Below are 17,031 nucleotides of genomic sequence, written 5' to 3' on the forward strand. Positions count from 1 at the left end.
TTTTGGGTTTTCTTGCATTCTTCATGCCTTACATCTAAAATGCTTAGCTTTTGAATGGTCAGCATTGACTGCTTCACACTTACCTTGTTGAACATGAATTTTTTAGACATAAACTCCCTTTTATGATAAAAGATGTGGTTTTTACTACTGTATGTCTTCATAACAGTTACAAAAGATCTTAAACATCTAGCTACCTAGTCTGCATACCCAGCAGGTGTTATTTCATAAAATTTGAAGAGAAGAACTTGAAGCTTAAGGTTCTTAAAAACATCTTAAGAGTGGCTTCCTGCCATCTTCATAGTTGATACTGCTGGGATCCTCAGCCTTCCTTGCCTAAAAACATGGCAAAGGCAATGCTGACACATAGGATTATGAGAACTTGATCTAAGTACACCGACTCAACAAATGCGTTCCAAACTGACCTCTAGGACACTTGTGTAAGGTCAGCATCTCAGACATGGCAGAGGAAAAGCAACTGAATCAAATTACAGGGTGTCAGTATTGAGACTGAGACTAAAATGACAATGCAGGCTTGGGGAATTCACTCAGTCTCACAAGGGCTTGCCTTGCAAGTCTGAGGATGTAAGTTGGAGCTCCAGGGCCCACTAAAAGAGAAAGAGAGCAGGCCAGCCAAAACCATTGGTTGGTCTTGGGGAGGCAGACAGACAGATGGCCAGCCAGCCCAGCCAAATCTGCAAGTACCAGGCCAGTGAGCAGCACCCAAGGAACAGGTTCTCTGACCTCTACATACATGCGATGCTCATGTACCCACTCAAGCACATAAAGCTGTAATGCAAATAGATCTCTGATTATAAAGGTCAAAATTATGTTCTGTCCCTACCTCAACCCAGGTGGTTTAACACAAAGTCAGTCATTGGTGTCTATGTTACGTATTATCTTTTGTCAATAAAGATTTCATTGAGAATATTTAACTGAGTATTTGTAGTGCCAGGTAACTATTACTATTTTGGTAGAGAAATGGATTACAGGAGTGTTAAAAAAAAAAACCTGGGTTGGCTTCTTTTGAGTTTGTCAAGAAAATTTACCTCAGTATCCCTTATCAAACTTAAACATTTCTATTCCTTTCTGAGGCCTAATTTATTCTGATCTTAGAACTATAATACCTAAAATATTATTGTTAAATTGGGGGTGCACAGAACAGATTTATGTGGACGGGATCTTTGATTTTTTTTTCTTCTATACAGGGTCTCAGGTAACCCAGGCTAACCTCACAATATGTAGCTGAAGACATCCTACCTCCACCTCCCAAGTGCTGGGGTTGCAGGCGTGCAACCACTGTGCCCTGCTTTGTAAGCTTTCGTTTTAGTATCTCAGAAAGTCACCTTTTCCAGTGTTGGAGCTGTGGGCTGTAGCTTTGGTGGTGTCTCTAATGCATCTCTCAGAGTGCAAGTTATTCATATCTTACAGTTAGCATATATGCTTAGCTCCAAACAGCTTGCTTGATTTCCAGCAGTTAAAGCATGGCAACCAACAGATGTGTCAGATTCAAATGTTGGTTCCTTTAGTTGTTAAGGCCTCAGTTTCTGGCTTAGATGGCTGCGGGTCTTTTGCAATTTCTTTGACAGGTTTCCTAGTCTCTACATTAGCTTTTTTAATAAAATCTGTAATATGAGATCATGCCAACCCCTAGGCTGGGCGCAGTGGAAGAGCACTTGCTGGGCTCCAGCCTGAGGACCTGAATTTGAATCCCAGGACCATGTAAAAAGCTAGCCATGACCTATAGATATCCCATTGACATCTTCCTCTGGTCTCTGTGCACAATTAGGCATACATATATACCACTCATGAACACACACACACACACACAATCTTGTCTTCTAAATTTAAATGAAATGTCTTTTCAGTCTGGTGTATTGGCTCATAATGACGTCATTTGAGAGACTGAGGCAGGAGGATTACAGCATATTTCAGGTCAATCTGGGATACTTGGGGTGTTCCAGGGCAACAAGCTTGTCCCCATCTGTGCCTGCCACCCCCCACAAAAAACGAGAAGATTAAAAGGGCTAGGGAGCTAGCTCAGAGTGTAAAGGTGCTTGGCCAGCAAACCTGACCACCTGAATCCAATCTCTGTACTCCACAGGTCGATCACACACAACACACACTGAAAATTTCTTTTCTCCAAGATGGTTTTATTCTAGAACATTCGCCCACATATTGTAAGTCATGGGAAGAGCAGGTGCAAGCTCTTGAAAGTATCATTACTTATTTCAATGGATTTATTTAGGTTTATTTATTTCATGAATGTGAGGAATTTTGCCTGCACGTATATCTGTGCACCGAGTTCTTGCCCACGGAGTTTAGAAGGAATTAGATCCCTTGCAGCTGGAGTTGGTGGTGGGCCAACATGTGGGTTCTGGGAACGGAACCCTGGTGCTCTTCAAGAGCGACCAGTGCTCCTCCTAATTGTTAAGCCACCTCTACAGCCCAGTGGAACTTATATCGATGAAATTTAAAGAGTGCCGGCGTTAGCCAGAGTTCAATTTAGGAGTATGGCCAAAGTTCAATTTAGTTGTAGACAAGCTTTCTTTTCCTCATTGTTCCAAGCCGATTACTGGGACTTGATCACCTCCACGCTCAAAGCCTAAGCCCTCTCAAAGTATAAAGGTGAAACTATGCAAACCTCTCAGCATCTTCCTTCGTTTACAGCTTTAAAACCCAGGCAGGCCACGGTACAAGCATCTTGCAGCCCTGGAGAACCGCTTCAACCCGTCACTACTGCGCCTGCGCGCAGGAGTAGTCCGGTCCTTTCCATTAAACCCTACCGGCTGTAGCCCGAGAACTAGCGCTTCTGGGGGTAATAGTGCCTTGAGATTCCTGCTTGGAAGGAACCTGTACTGGTTCTGAGGTCCTGGGCTCCAGGATGAACTCAGAACAGAACTGGACCCTGGAACTGGCTCGGGAGCATCCTGGACCACATCTGAGCCTGGAGCTGGGCTGCAGGACCCCAGTTCTCTAGCACTTGAGAGACTAAGCAATTGTTACTTTGTTCTCCTAATTATGCAGCCCAACAGACCCAGAAAGCAGATATTGCCATTCGCACAATGATCTAAAATGTCCCAGCCAGCAAGTGACAAAAGCCAAGTTCCCAGGCAGATGTCTTAGTTGCTGTCACCTGTGCCGACATTCCTACTCCGGCCCTGGCTATTGATTTCAGCTACAGCCAGCCATGTTTACATCTTCTGCCTCTCAATCATCTGCAGGTGGCACATAGGGTCTGTTCTCTATGGCCAGTTCCAGGCCAGCCGAGACTGGACAGTGAGACCCTATCTTTTTTTTTTTAAACAATTTATCTTTTTTTTTCCACATACCAGTCCCAGTTCCCCCCTCCCCTCCTTCTCCCCACCCCACCTCCTCTTTGCTCCTCAGACGCGGTAAGGCCTCCCCTGGGAAGTCAACGAATTTTGTCCCATCACCACACTGAGGCAGGACCAAGGTCCTCCCCGCTGTGTCTAGGCTGAGCAAGGTATCTCCCCATAGGAAATGGACTCCAAAAAGCCAGTTCATGCACTAGGGATAGATCCTGGTCCCTAAAGAGGAGACAGGAAAGACCGGAAAACCAAAAATCTATTTTCTGGGGGGTAGTTTAAATACTCTGTGGGAATGGTCTTGGGCATCTCTGGAGAAGGGGGCCATCATTTGGAGGGCTTTCTGAGACACAACGGAGTTTGGAGGGAGATAGGGAAGGGGGGGCTTGGATGGAGCTTCCACCATAATAACAGGGTTACAGGTATGCCCATCATGCTCAGTTTGGAGTATTGGGAAAGGACCTCAAGGCTTTTTCTTGTCTTTTCATCATTTTGCAGATGTCTTAAGATGGTGTCTCATTATGGTGAGACTGACCTCCTGGAAAGGAGTTGAAATCTTAGCCAAATATCCCTTCTGTTGTTCTTTTATTTAAATTACATGAACCAAGAGACTCAACAAACTCACGTAGTTTATTGAAGGGAAAGAGAAGAAGAAAAGGGAGAGAGGGGAGAGAGAGAAATAAGCAGAGAAGGGGGAAGAGAGGGATGGAGAAGGGAGAGGGAGAGGGAACATGTGGAGATGCTCGCTTAAAAGGGGAAGCTTGCACATGTGTACTGAGTCCTTATGCAACCCCATAACGGTGATACAGCCATGACGCACAGGGCCCTTTGAGCTGCCTAAGTAAGTACCTGCCTAAATGCTGATATGTGTGTCCTGCCCTTTATCAGGGTACAGGGTCAGCATAATGCCTGGTTCCAACAATCCCATCTCTTATTATTTAAAAGGTGGGGAGTTTGCATGGCAGAGTGGAAATAAGAGCATAGAGTTCTCAAGACTACTTCCTGCTGACTTGGGGTGTCAACCATCTTTGGGGGACCTGAGAAATCTGGGGTGCCACCATATCCTAGGTAGCTAGTTGTCTCATTAAAGTCCTGGCTGTATGAAACTCTGGCACCTCTTTAGACCTGGCAAGATGTTGGCAGAGTGGAGGACAAGGTTAAGTGTATAAAAAATTTTTTTCTGAGGTCCTGGTACTTGAGGGCAGAATTGTAAAATGAGGGAGGGATTCCCCAGGGGGTCCCAAGATGAGGGAAGGGAGTCCCAGGACCAGGGAAAGGTTGAATATTTATCTGGAGTGAATCTGACCTGTTTGGGTGGGTCCAATTCGGCTCCCTAAAAACATAAATATTAGATATATTAGCAGAATACTCATATTAGAAATTATATGGTTTAAAGCATTAACACTTTTAAAACTGTCAGCTATCTTTAGCACAATGAAAAGCACCTTAATCTTGACCTTGTAGTTATCATATAGTGGTATAGTATGTTGTTTAGTACCCTGTCAGAGTTGGATTAATAGCTTATCAGAACTTTAGTGACTAATGTTAAGACTATGAACAGTAGCATGTCGAGAAAGAAATCTGATAACTTGCATTTGTACACCTTAAGTTTGTTAAAACACTTTTAGATTCATACATCTTAAGGTTTTATGTTCTTACATAAACTTTATACCTTAAAACATCTTTTTAAACAAAGGAATGGTAAAATTTATATCAAAACCTGCTAGCCGCCAAACTGCATCAGAGTTCTTGAAAAGGATAAAATTTTAGCTGAATTAACTATTAGAGAATGAGAGGGACTTGCTATCTGGCCACATGGACAGCCACCTTCAAGGTCCTTTATAGTTGTTGAGGGCAGAGGCTTTAAGGACACCTGCCTTCTGTTGATAGCATGAGACCTGTGGATTAGGACTTGTAGGAAGACTTGCTTATTGTTGACCCAAGCAACGTGGAGAAAGTAGATTCCACTGTCCTCTTGTCCATGGTCTGAAAAGTCCTTTGTAGCTGTTGAGGTGAAAGGCAGGATTCTCAGTGGCTAGCGTTGCCACTTTTGTGGGTGGAGTCTTCAGTGTCCTGCAGTCTTCTTTGGTGGGAATGAGCCGATGCCAGCTGCTGGCCTGTCTCTCTTTTATGGGAAGCTTTCTAATAAAACATTTTAAATGCCATATTCTCTAGATCTCTAAGTATTTGAGGGCTGTCTGTTTAGTAGATCTCAGCAGACAAAATTTGTCTTTAGTTACTTGCCTTAAGCACATAGGTGGCTAGGTAAGGCTTTTCCCTGTAATTAATCTGTACTTAGTATAGCTACAATGACATTAGTGCAGGATCTGTCTGGAGAACTGGATTCAAGCTGTGAGACTGTGAAGGGATGTTTTACTCAGAGCCCTCCAGCCTGACTGTAACCAATTTTAACTTAGCAGTTTAGATGTATACCTGTAAAAGACAAAGAAGTAGAGAAAAATTCCTTCTTGTAATAGAAGCTTAACCTTTGTAAACGGCTTATAGGAAGGACTAGGTGGTGTAAATATTTTGTTAACTTGAAATAGATCTTTATAACTTTAAATGTTTACTACCATTTAAAGGTACATAACAATTTAGAAATATTTGAGACCACACAGTTGAATTTAAGTTGCATATAGAGTTAGCTTACATTTTAAACAGCAGCTACATGTATGCATACATATATTAAACAGGACTGGGTAAACATAAGAAGAACCAGGGTGTGATCTCTGATTCTCATGTTGCAGCAAACAGACAGGAGATTTAAAGAGACAGAGTAGACTTAAAGCTGCTAGTGACAAGAATGCAGATCTGCTGCAGAAGCTGGCTAGAGTGTCCCTCTGCTTAGACTGAGGGGAAGGAGTAACTCAGAGTGGGCGGGCCTACAGCTAGGCCATGTGGTCAAGATGACTGCTTCCACAAACACATTCCCATCCAGACAGAAGTTAAAAAACTCTCAGAGCATCCTGAGCAGATGCTGCCTCAGGCCAGGCCACTGTTGAGTTGCTGGCATCTTCATGGAGAAGAAACACGGTAAAAGGGCAGCACAGATAGGACAAACAGGAGAGGAGAGACATTTGAACAGGAGCATAAGAGGTCTATCGAAACAGGACATTCCCAGGTGGAAGGAGTTTCCCACCCTGAGACAGACTTGTGGGAGGTGACAGGATGCCACTGTGACAAGCAGGAGTTTTAGCATGCTGAGAAGAGGAGGGAAACAGACAAGTGGAGAAGAGTGGAGGCCTGATGGGATTTAATAGGATTGAAACACTCAACTATCTCTGGTTGTAATTCACAAGATGTGAATTTTACCATGAAAAACACAGCTCTCTTATTCATGTATCGGGTCCCTGTAGTATGCTGGGTGGTATGCTGTTGTCTAAGAAAACAAATATGGAAAAAAGTAGATCTCACAAAGGCTTGTCCAAATGCAACCTCTGTGTTTGTCTTGTATCTAGCTAACTTGTTCCCAATAATATTTAAGAAACCTTCCGGTAGTAATTACCAAAAGCAACTGGAAGGTGTGCCATCGGGCTGCCTAGGGCATATGGAATCTGAAGGTGTGTTTAATAAGAGGGGCTTTCAGCAGGTCATGGTGAATGAGACCACCATAGACCCCTTTCTTCATGTGAACATTCTTCGCAAGCTGGAAGGCCAAGGAGATCATTGTGATGGCCTTGTTTACCTTCCAGGAATGTTGTGGTGCCTTGTTTATGTTCTCCTTTTCCCCCAAAGAGTGATGTACTATCACCGGTTGAGCCTCATAAACATCCAGGATCTGATCACACTGTCCAGAGAAAGAAAGCTGTGAGGCTCAAATGGGGCTTTTCTTACCTGGTCTTTCAAAGGAAGAGTGTGCGAGCATCACAACAGGATTCTTCAAGTGCAAGTTATCCTTGGCTAACAAATTAAAGGCCATAAAAGTGATAAGCAAGCCAGGCACTGGTGGAGCATGCCTTTAATCCCAGCACTCGGGACGCAGAGGCAGGCGGATCTCTGTGAGTTCGAGGCCAGCCTGGTCTACCAAGCGAGTTCCAGGATAGCCTCCAAAACAATACAGAGAAACCCTGTCTCGAAAAACTGGGGAAAAAGTGATAAGCAGTTTTAATGACTATGTTATGAGCAATCACATCTATTCCACTGTCTGACTGAAACCCGGGAGGAGAGTTTTGTAAAGAATGTGCTGCTGGGTAACAGAAAGTTTCTTTGAAAATCAAGAGCCAGGAAGACCTTCAGACATCTGCCTTTTGCCTTAAGCGCTGTCGAGATTTGAAGAAAATAAAACTGATTCTCTCAAAAGAATTTCTGCAAGGAGCTTTGGCCCAGCTCAGCAGACCCTTCCCATGGAACTCAGGTGCAAAAGAATGAGATTCTTTTCACCTGGTGACAAGATGTCCGCTCTGCATCTGAAACAACTGAAGATTTGGAAATGCTGGCTCTGACTGACAGCGTCCTGGAGGCCCTGTTCATGCAGATATTCACCACGGCCCTGAAGCAGCCCCAGTGCAAACTGCCAAGACTAAGGCAGGAGAACTGTAAACTCACTGAGGTCTCTGGTGAAGGAACTGCCCTCTCTCTCATGCACAATAAGGTGCTGACCCACCTGAGCCTGGCAGAGGGTAACGTGAAAGATGCAAGGTCGAGGCGTTTCAGGAAAGTTTTGGAATATTTGACGTGTCCTCCACAGAAACTGGTGCTGAGGCAGTGTTCTTTGACTTGAGCTTGCTGTGAATATATGACGTCAGCTCTCAAGAACAATAAAAGCCTGAGAAGTCCAGACCTGAGTTGCAACAGGCTGAGGGACGATGGAGTCATCCCACCCTGTGACACTGGCAGATGCTGACTGCAATGTGTTATTTCTGGAGCTGGAATGGCACGGGTCCACCTCCATCTCTTGCCACGCTCTGGCATCCATGCTCCGTAGCCACAGGAAGCTGATGCACCTGAGCAAGAATGTCACTGGAATCAGTGGCATACTGACTTTGGGCCTGGCATGCTTGTACCATAGGCAGGCGGAAGATGTCATTCTGAAGAAAGCAAATGATAAAGTGGACACATCCGTAAGACTGAAGGGCCCACAGGTAGAGGATGGCTGTCTGAAGATCACACAAGATGGAAACTCTTAATGCCTCAAGATGCCATGGAGGCAAATGCAGCCAGAGTCCTTCCAGATTCATTCTTTCTAATTAAAATGGGAAGCAGACACTGATTTGCAGGCCCTTCTTTGTCAGGAACAGGCTAGTTTGTTCTGGAGCATGGTGTGGGTGCAATCCTCCAGAGCCCACTCCGGGTTAGGGACTATATGTAGATCAGACACTTAAGTGGGCCCAGCTGGTTAGGAGGGTTGGGAAATCTGCTTCACCTGCTGGGTGCTGGGAGAAGCAAATTAAAGAAAAGAATGCATTCCTGTACAAACTCTTTTTGATCAAAACAAGTACATGGATTGGGACTGTAGTTTTGTGGCTTAGCACTTTCCTAGCATGCCTGAGTTCAGTCTCCAGTTTGGAGTGGGGGTAGAGGTCAATGAAATGGCATATGTAGCTTTTTAGTAGCCCTTGCTGGCCTCGCTCCATCTTGCAGTTCTCCTATGACAGCTTCTCAAGTGTTGGAATCACAGGAATGCACTGTTACTCCCAGTGATCCATTAGTTCTGCGATAATAATGCAGGAGGGCTCCCTGCAGTTCTGGTGATTTTCTCTTATTGTAGATCACTGTTCTCATCTTAAGAATTAGCAAACATGCTTATTTACAATACCGATTCTGGGTCCCCACTCCAGAGCTAAAGAATTGGTGTTCCCAGGAAGAGGCCTTAATAGCACCATTTCGGCAGGTGAGTTATTTGAGCTCAGCATCTACCTCACTGGCCTCTACAACCTGTCCTTGGGGTAAGCCAAATCGTAACAATGCTACTTATTTTATTCTGTTGTTTTGCCTTCTGTTTTGGCCGTTTTTCTTGAGGGGACATTATATCGACAAGTACTGTGAAACTCCCAATTGTAACTAAGGGTGTCCTCATATGAAAATTATCTTAATGTATCAATAACAAGTTCTTGACTTTGTTTTCATATGTGGACAGTATGTTACACCAGAATCAAGGGTGCTCTGAACCAATTTCACTGCCTATCTTTGTGCCAGAGTAGACTTAATCAGACGTAAAGACCTGTTGAAATTCTTGCTTAGTTGGAATCAAATTCTGAGCAGGAATCAAATAGATGTACATGCCTGTTTAATCTTTATTAAAAATATGAACCACTTTGTCAAAAGCTGCCCTGCCTTTAAGTATTTAGTGAGTTCTTCCTTTATCTATTCTGTGGTCCTTCACTGAGTGAATGTAAGTCTTTGGAACAGAATAGATGGAAGAGATGATCATGGAGGGTCCTTCCTAGGAGATACACAAAAGATAAGATTTTAACAAATAGTACTCATAACATTATTGAAACACGTTAAGTCATAAATGCAATTTTCTGGTAAAGGACTCAGGTGTTAATAATTTGCCTAAGCCCATCTCTCCCATGTGTGACTTGTTGATGAATCACTTATGCCATGGCATTAGTTCTATCGAAGTGGCTGGCACTGAATTGGACTGCCATGCTGTCTGACTTACTTTGAACAGTCATGACACAGGACATTTCTTGATGTGTGCAGTATAGCATATAGTGACAGACTAGCTTGTAGTGTGGCTTTATTTAAATGCAGGGTTGTATTTTTACTCCAAAGCACAATTCCATGGTGTTTCTGGAGCATTCCCTGTGAATTTTTATGTGCCATGTCAAAGAAATGCAAATAGGATGGTGACTGTTCATTACTGGTTCACCTGCACAGTGGGGGTGGATGGCACTCAGCATCCACGGTGTGTGTTGTGTACAACATATTTTCAAGTGATAACCTCTAGCCATCAAAACTGTCAGGCCATTTCCAAAATCAGCATGGTGGTGTTGCCTGGCATGATCTCAGTAGCCCGAAGCATATAGCAGCACCATCTGGTCAGTTGAAACCACTTGGATCACATGAGAGTACCTTACTGCCCGCATCATATCAATTTGCTTATCAATGTGCCCAGGAGAAGAGTCCTCACCCCACAGCTGGAAAATTAGTCAAATCTTGTGCACTCAAAATAGCATAAGTCTTTCTGGGCCCAGATGCCTAGAAAAAGCTTCAGTAACTGCCTTTTTGTTCAACGATCCATTCTAGAGTTGATAAAATTAACAGGATAGCAAATTCTAGAAGGTCTCAGAGCCAGTCCTCTGAAGGTGGGAGTTTAGCTTGCTGAGGCAATTGACAGGGTTGATTGCCGCCAGCTGATGGCATTCCTATGACATGTAAAAGGGAGAGAAACCACAGGAGTTGCTGTTCTGCAACATTTGTAGCTTTCCATGAAAGGAGTCAATGTGTCCTGTCTCTTCAGAGATGTTTTTCTGAAACACTGCCTGGCACTTGACTTGTGTGGCTCCATGATTACTGATGGTGCCTTCTCTTTGCTAGGAGAAAAAATGGACTTTGTTGCCTGTGTGAAAGAAGAGGTACCGAATATCACGGTCATTGTTGAATTCTCGTGTACTTGTCACCAGGACACTGTCTACAGAACTGAGGGATGCTCTGTTTGTAAGCCCCTGGAGCCTAACGAGAACACTCTTAACTGCTAGACCCAGCCCCCCCACCCCGCAGAGTAAAAAGTCCCAATCTCTGGACTTGAAATCCCACCAATCTCCACCCTGGAAAGTTGCACTCTAAAACGTTCTATCCCCTCCCCAAGACAGTCTATGTAAACCCTGCCCTCTGCTCTCTTCCCTGCTCTTTCTCACCTGAGCAGAAGCAGCTCCCAATAAATATCTTGTGTGAGGTATAGGGTAAAACAGCCAGCCAAAGAAATACACCCTGGCCCTGAAACCAGAACCAGAGAGAGAAACACACCCTGACCCTGAACCCAGAGCTAAATCTGCCCCTGACCAACTGAGCATGAAACCAACTAATCCCAGAACCCAAAATCTAGTTAATCTGTGAGTTTGTCCAAGATGGGTGATTGAAATCTGACCAATTCCCACGGTGAAAATCTCCACCCTGGAAAAACTCTGTCCCTAAGAAGAAGCCCTATATAAGGCCTCTGCCTGTTCGGTTTGCTGCTGCTTTTTTTTTTCCCATCCAGTCAGAGGCAGCCATCCTCCTGTATTCTTCTCTTACAGTAAATCTCCTGAATGAGGTTTGGGTGAAGACCTTCTTTTGCCAGAACAGAGACAGAGCCTGGGCAGTGTGGAGCAGAGCTGTTAACACTTTGGCTGGGGAAACCTTCCTCTGGAGGGACCTGAAACAACTTGGCAAGCCCTCCCCTGCTGGGGCAGAGCTATTACATCAGGGAAACCTTTCCCTGGAGCAGGGCTGTAAGTTTCTGTACTTTCACTGACTTTGTGCTATGCATTGGCTCCCGACTGCCAGAATACTTTTCTGTCCAAGCTGCAGTGCTTACGTGAGGTTTCCTGTGTGGTGTGACATTGTGATATTCCTTGGCCCCCGACTGCCAGGATACCTTTCCATCCGAGCAGAAATGCTCACACTCTTTACAGTGATGAGGGTGATACATTCCCTTGAAGGGCACGCTCCACATTGCCACCTGTTTCAGGCTTTCCTGGAAGAAATCGGTATGGACCACAGCCTCCTCCTCTCCCATAGTGAAGAGGGGACGCTCTCTAGGGGCCAAATACTTAACTCAGGTTTTTGAGATGTATGAAGAGGTAAGTCATTTCCTTCACCAAAGCAACAGTTGGGTGGATGGCTTTGAAAGTAAGAGTTTAGGGTTTACCTGGCCTACCTTGCAGACTCAGTCAAACCCTTGAATGAGCACGGTGCATCTATGCACAGGACTGGCCCTGACATGCTGTCTGCTAGAGAAAGTTGTCTGCTTTTCTTGGGAAGTTTCTGTTTTGGCAAAAATGCTTGGAGAGAAGGAACTTCACCACCTTCCCTTCTCTCAAAGAAGTGTCTGTGGCAGGCAAGGAGGGTACAGGCGAAGCAATGGAAATCTATATCTTCAACAGCTCAGAAGCTTCTCTATGGCTACTTCACTGTGGGAGACCTGGGCCACGGAAGTAAACGAATACTAAACTGTGGTGGTTTGAGTAAAAATGGCCCCCATAGGCCTACAGGGAATGGCACTATTAGGAGCTGTAGCCCTTGTTGGAGTGGGTGGAGCCTTGCTGAGCAGGTGGAGCTTGTTGGAGTAGGTGTGGCCTTGTTGGGGGAAGTGTGTCACTGGGAGTGGACTTTGAGGTCTCAGATGTTCAGGCCAGGCCCAGTGTCACACTCTCTTCCTGTTGCCTGCCTGTTTAGATGTGGAACTCTCAGATACCTCTTCAGCACCATGTCTGCCAGCTCAGCACCAAATTCCCACTGTGCTGATAATGGACTAAGCCTCTGAACTTCAAGCCAGTCCCAATTAAATGCTTTCCTATATAGAGTTTCTTCCATGGTCATAGTATCTCTTCACAGCAATAGAAACCTTAACTAAGAGCCTTTTCTTTTTCATCTAGATTTTTCTCTAAAAGGCAATTTGATTTAAAAAAATGACCCTGCCGGGTTGTGAGTCAGTGGCCACATCCTAGTGGAGTTTGAAATGATGAAGCCTGAGGATTCCTGGTGTACTCAGCTCCCAGTTTTTCCCAGTCTGACCAAGACCGCTCTAGGAATCTTCATGTTATTAGCAACTACATAGCTATGTGAGCTGGGATTTTCAACACTTCTATACCAGTTTCAAAACCAATCCAAAGGCTGTATTAGTGTGAGTAAGGACATCTGCTATTTGCAACAGCAGCAGGAGGCGCTGTGAGCTAGTGTGTGTGTGTGTGTGTGTGTGTGTGTGTGTGTGTTTGTGTGTTGTTGATTCTTTCTTGATTTGTGTTGCTTTGGTTTTGGTTTTGGTTTTTTGAGACAGGGTTTGTTTGTGTAGCCCGGACTTTCTTGGAACTCACTCTGTACAGCAGGCTGGCCTCAAACTCAGAGATCCTCCCACCTCTGCCTCTCAAGTGCTTGGATCAAAGGTGTGTGCTACCACACCTGGCTATACTTCTTTTTAATATATAGATTTTAATAAATTCTTAATGCAATTGTAATATTAAGCTGTAACTTCTTTTTTCTTTCTTTTTATATTTCTGGTAAACTGAGTTTTGTGTTTAGAAGTTTTAGCTACTTTTAATACGGTATATGAAAATCTGGTTTGAAAATAAGGAATACAAACAGCAGAAAAGGTTAAGTACCACAGCCTGGCTGACACAAAAGATTTATGTGTGTGTAACTTTTTGATGAAATACATAAGTACCTTGTAACTCCACGATCAGCTTCATGAGACCCTTTCTCAGAACCAAGTAAAGAAAATAAATTACTTAAAAAGAAAAATAAGTCTCCCTGATGCTTAGCTAGGTTTTGGTAACCTGTTCCCCATGCTGGATTATCTGGCCCCACCTGGACATAAGGAGACGAGCTTGGTCCTGCCTCAACTTGATGCCCCATGCTTTGTGCAAACCCATGGGAGGCCTGTCCCTTTCTGAATGGAGACTAAAGATGAGTGGATGGGGGGAAGGGTAGATAGGAAAGGGGAGGAGACGGGAGGGGAGGAGGAGGGGAAACTTATTGGTATGTAAAATAAATGGAAAAAATTATTTAAATAAAAGAAAAAGTTGCTGAAGAAATGACTCAGCTCTTAAGAACATTTTCTGCTCTTGCCTGGTTCTGTGCCCAGAACCAGCATTGGGTAGCTCAGAACCACCTATAATTCCAGTTCCGGAAGATCTGATGCCCTCTTCTAGCCTTTCTGGGCAACTACACACACACATGCTGCCATACAGACAAACACACACACACACACACACACACACACACACACACACACACACACGCACTTAAAATAGAAATAAATAAACGGGATGAAGCTATGGCCTAGCAGTTAAGCATGTGTCCTGCTCTTTCGTTGTTGTTCTTTTGGTTTTTGTTTGTTTGATTTTTTTGTTTGTTTTTCAAGACAGGGTTTCTCTATAGCTTTGGAGTTTATCCTCAAACTCACAGAGATTCACCTGCCTCTGCTTCCCAAGTGCTGGGATTTAAAGACATGTGCCACCGCCACCTTACAGAGGGTTCCCAGCACCCACATCAGGTGGCTTAAAACAAGTAACTTTAGTTTCAGGGGCAGTAGACACCTGTGCTCCCAAGGATACCTGTACTCATGACACTTGTACTCATACATACACATAACTAAAAATAAATACTATTAGAACAAGTTAAATAAATAAATAAACACCCCAACACTGAATATGGTATGATAGGCTAGGAACTGAGCCGAGAAGAAAGAGGGGATCTCCCATGATTAAGGACACACTGACAGTGACCCCTCCCTTCTCTATGAGGGTTGTTACTGGGAGGCTAATCAATATTATAGAACACGAAGCAATACAGTAGGAGAAGGAACGCCTTACCTAACACTTGATTCTAACCATACTCTTTGGAGTTAGTCTCAGTGTCTATTCCCTTGTCTCCCATGCTGTGGATACCATAATGCTGGTAAATAGCCTGATAAACAGGTAGTCTGTTTTTAATTATTTCAGTGCTCCAAGTCAGCAAGCCTGCTGATGGCTTCCTGCTCCTCGACAAGATTCTGGCTAAGAGTCCTGTGGTAAGATGAGGGGACCCCATTCCTACCCGAGTTCCAGGCAGTTGCTATGAACCAGTGTGCACTGGCCTCACCTGCTTTCCCTGACTGGCTCACTCACGCCGACTTCCTCACAACACACTTTCCCTTGTGTGTATTTTTCTATGGCAGCTCAACTGTCTTGAGTGACCCGAGTATAAATTATAAACAAGATGGTCTACATACACATGACATTTAAATTAAAAAGCGAAAGTTTTTAAATCTACTCACAAATACATTTCCCATAATAATAATCATATGTGCTCTTTTCTGATTTTTTTTTCCTAACATAAACAGTTCAGCCAGATTATGATAGTTTATAACCACTAGGTGTCACTATCTGCAGCCTTGGGAAGAAGCAAACGTACTGAGATACCACAAATGTGACATTAAACATTTATAGAAAGGTTATTAGGGCCTGAAGACACGGCTCAGCAGTTAGGGGTGTGTACTGCACCTACAAGGTATCCAAATTCAGTTCCCAGCACCCACACCAGGAGACTCACAACCACCTGTAACTCCAGCTCCAGAGGAGTTAATTGTCTGGCCCCACCCAGGCTCCCCCTACTCATGTGAGCGCGCGCGCGCGCGCGCACACACACACACACACACACACACAATTAATTTATATATGCATATACACATATACATAATTCAAAAATAATAAAATTTTTTTCAAAGAAAAGGGTATTAACTCAAATCTACGATGCCCACCCTGGACTTCTGATGTCTCAAACTTGCCAATTAGCACCAGACCATACCTAAGGGTTTGACTATATCATCATTTAGCCATAAGCCGGTAGGAATCAAAAACAAACAGAGTATACTTCCAAAGTATAAGCTTCGTGATCCTTTGATTATAATTCAGTTAAAAGCACAGACTCTGCACACTTAGTCTACAGACTTTTGATCACTATGTTGTAGGAAAACGCATGAAGCTTGACTTTAATACCTAGAAAACAGTGAGAAAAGTGAGTTTAAGGCTTCCAACATCCATCTGAATTTGAGGGCCGGCGTAGAGCTGTTTCGTAATTCGTTGTCTTTTGTGCTTTAGCTTCAGAGACTAAAGAGACCTAAGGTTACTTTCTTTCGTTCTACAGATTTATCCCAAATCATACTCTGATTCAGAAATGGATTCTGCTCTTGACTCAGTGACTTCCTTGCTGTATAAATGTGTTAACAAGAATAAAGAAGAGTTGGGGGGAGAAGAGTGGAAGGAGAGGATGGCTCAGCAGGTAAGGGCCCTTGCCATCAAGGCTGATGACCTGAGTTTCATCCCTAGGATCCATACCGTGGAAGGACAGAACCAACTTCTGAAAAGAGAGAACCGATTCCGACCTCCACGTGTACACTGCAGCACACATGATCACCGCCCCAATTAAATAAATAAATGTAATTTTACAAGAGACTGACAAAATGACTGCTCAGTGTTCATTGGTCATTTGCTGCTTTTCATTATAGCCCCCTTGTTTTCCTTGAGGCACTCTCCTTCTGGCCCCTTCTGCCGGTCCATGTGGCCCTCTCTTAACTAGATTCAGCTCCAGCGCTTTCACTGGAATGAAAGATGCTGTGCAGGGCAAATTACCAGGATATGTCTAACTCTTCCATTAATCAGTTTTGCTACATTAGGCAGAGAAGGTGCCAGAAAATTCAACCAACAGCCAAAGGAAAAAGATCTCCATCCCATTGCTCCAGCTGCTAAACGCTGCCATACTCATTTTTCCCCTTCCCCTCCTTGAGGCCACACATTCTCCCTGTTGGAGGCTACTTCCCATTGCAAGCCATCCAGAGACCAGCCTCATCTGCTCAGCTTCCAATATTGTGAATGAGTAATGGGGAAGTTTTGATTCCAGTTTTGTTACATGGTTTTGGGCAACTCTTACTTATTTTGGGCCTCGATTTTCTCCTCTATAAAATCAAACACTTGTAGAGATTGTCCTTATAGAACCTTTTCATTCTCCACACAAAGAAGTCATATTTTATTTGCTTAATTGTTACATTTTGTGGCACTAGCAATGTAAAGACATTTTCCTCTCT

At 44.0% G+C, this 17,031-nt stretch overlaps 2 long non-coding RNA genes across 2 annotated transcripts; one reads left to right on the forward strand and one right to left on the reverse strand.

Annotated features, from left to right (window-relative positions):
* Nucleotides 1–4,034: 4,034 nt before the first annotated feature.
* Nucleotides 4,035–7,699, reverse strand: LOC110341218. The gene is made up of 2 exons (XR_002383098.1): nucleotides 7,161–7,699; nucleotides 4,035–5,759 (listed from the first exon to the last, which is right to left on the reverse strand). It is a non-coding gene; the product is annotated as an uncharacterized LOC110341218 (long non-coding RNA).
* A 7,209-nt stretch (nucleotides 7,700–14,908) lies between these two features.
* Nucleotides 14,909–16,406, forward strand: LOC121141235. Its single transcript, XR_005878092.1, has 2 exons — nucleotides 14,909–14,979; nucleotides 16,277–16,406. It is a non-coding gene; the product is annotated as an uncharacterized LOC121141235 (long non-coding RNA).
* The last annotated feature ends 625 nt before the right edge of the window (nucleotides 16,407–17,031 follow it).

This window comes from Mesocricetus auratus, unplaced genomic scaffold (assembly GCF_017639785.1).
Source record: "Mesocricetus auratus isolate SY011 unplaced genomic scaffold, BCM_Maur_2.0 Super-Scaffold_100007, whole genome shotgun sequence".
Taxonomy (NCBI): Eukaryota; Metazoa; Chordata; class Mammalia; order Rodentia; family Cricetidae; genus Mesocricetus; species Mesocricetus auratus.